Raw genomic sequence first — 2,404 nt, 5'->3', positions numbered from 1 at the left:
AGACACACACACACACTCACACACACATACACAAACACACATACAGACACACATACTCACACACACCTCCGGTGGAATACTGTTCCTGCTGACCTTTTATTCCACACACCCAGCCCCGTTTCACTCAGACACCAGCTCACATAACCCCTTCCTAGTGTCAGCATCTTATCGGAGCAGTGCCCCTTCCCGGAAGGAATGCAGAATTCTGCGTTTTCCACAGGGCTGACCTCCTTGTGATAGATCGGCCTTGGGAAAGCTGTGTCTGTGGTGGAACAATCCTGTCCGTCAGGGAGGCATCGGGATGATAAAATCCCGGGGAACCAGTCGGGAACGTTGCCGACTCCGAAAGGGTGCTAGCTGCTGAAGAGTGAGCCCCCACCTCCAGCAGCTTGTGCTGAGCTGCCTGTGTGAGTGAGGTGGGGAAGGGAGTGGGGTGTTAATTCTCCTGTTTATGCCAGGAAGGGAAACTTCCTCAAAGTGGCCCAGGGTGAAAAGCAGACCCTTTCCTCTCCCTCGGCGTACAAAGCTAAACTTACTCAAGTTGTTTCACCCTCCAGCCTGAATCTGACCACCAGGCATCTCCTGCCAATGGCACAAATTCACCACCGTGGTCAGAAACAGCGAGGTACGACTGCAAAGACAAACTGAAAGCTGGTCCCAGTTACCCAGGGACTCAGCCCTGCCCCTGGGTGACATGGCTGGACACAGTCAGTCTCTGGCAGCTTGCTGTGTGTAACACTGGCGGAGATCCACCAACGCACTTCACTGACTGCAAAGCACTTTGGGAAATTCGAAGGTCATGCAAGAGGCCATGATAAAGTCACTAGCGTCTCTCTCTCTCTCTCTCTCCCTCACACACGCACACACACATTCAATTGGTTTCTTCAGTATCGAACACACCAACAGAGTAAAGCTCCCTCTACACTGTCCCCCCATCAAACACTCCCAGGACAGGGACAGCACGGGGTTAGATACAGAGTAAAGCTCCCTCTACACTGTTACCCCCATCAAACACCCCCAGGGACAGGGACTGCACGGGGTTAGATACAGAGTAAAGCTCCCTCTACACTGTCCCCATTAAACACTCCCAGGACAGGGACTGCGCGGGGTTAGATACAGAGTAAAGCTCCCTCTACACTGTCCCGAACAAACACTCCTGGGGACTGGACAGCATGGGGTTAGATACAGAGTAAAGCCCCCTCCACACTGTCCCATCAAACACTCCCAGGACAGGGACAGCACGGGGTTAGACACAGAGTAAAGCTCCCTCTACACTGTCCCCATCAAACATTCCCAGGACAGGGACAGCACGGGGTTAGATACAGAGTAAAGCTCTCTCTACACTGTCCCCCATCAAACACTCCTGGGGACTGGACAGCATGGGGTTAGATACAGGGTAAAGCTCCCTCTACACTGTCCCCCATCAAACACTCCCAGGACAGGGACAGCCGGACCTTCCCCCCAGATCACAGCCCTTCATGGATCTAGCTATAGCGTACATGGGGGAGCCCCTGTTGGCCGCCCCTCATTTTTCAGGAATTGAATGTCTTGCTCAGGCAAGTCAAGACCAACCTGTTGTCTTGTGGCCTTTCACCTTGGTCTTGCCCGAAACTGGGGTGGGGGGGGGGTGGGGAAGGGGCGGGGATGTGGGGGTGTTGTGATGAAGATCTCCAAGCACGTGTCCTCGTGGTCAGGGTGGTGAGAATGACCGGGTTCTGCAGACGTGCCAGCTGCCCTTCCCGTCACATGACCTGGTGCTCAGTGGGTGCCAAGGCCCCCATGGTGGCTGGAGAAAATGGAGCCACAATGACATCAGCTTCAGCCAACAAGGCCTTGGGTCAATGAAGGCGGCCCTGGAAGCGGATGAAACGTTCCATCGCGCTCCCCCCAGGCCAGCTCACACACGTCCTCCGGGAGAGAAGTATATTTGAGGACCAGGATCCCAATGCCAACCCGAGGCAGGAGGACAGCCGTGGCTCCTTTGATACTCCCGGCATGTTTTCCCTACAGCACAGAGACAGGACCTTCAGCCCAAACTGGTCCGTGCTGACCAAAATGTCTGACCACGCTAACCCCATTTCCCTGCACTGGGCCCATATCCTTCTAAACCTTTCCTACCCATGTATTTGTCCAAATGCCTTTTAAATGTTAATGTACCCGCCTCAACCACTTCCGCGGGCAGCTCATTCCATATGCCTACCACCCTCTGTGTAAAAATGATGCCCCTCAGGTTCCCTTTTATTCTTTCCCCTTACACTGATGCACTCTAGTCCTCGATTCCCCAACCCTGGGAAAAAGATTGAGTGCGTTCACCCTCTCCAAGCCTCCCATGATCTTATACACCTCTATAAGGTCCCCCTTCAATCTCCTACAGTCTAAAGGAAGATGTCCCAGCTTATCCAAC

This window comes from Chiloscyllium plagiosum, chromosome 37 (genome assembly GCF_004010195.1).
Source record: "Chiloscyllium plagiosum isolate BGI_BamShark_2017 chromosome 37, ASM401019v2, whole genome shotgun sequence".
In the NCBI taxonomy this organism is placed as follows: Eukaryota; Metazoa; Chordata; class Chondrichthyes; order Orectolobiformes; family Hemiscylliidae; genus Chiloscyllium; species Chiloscyllium plagiosum.
This window is presented reverse-complemented; position numbering follows the sequence as displayed.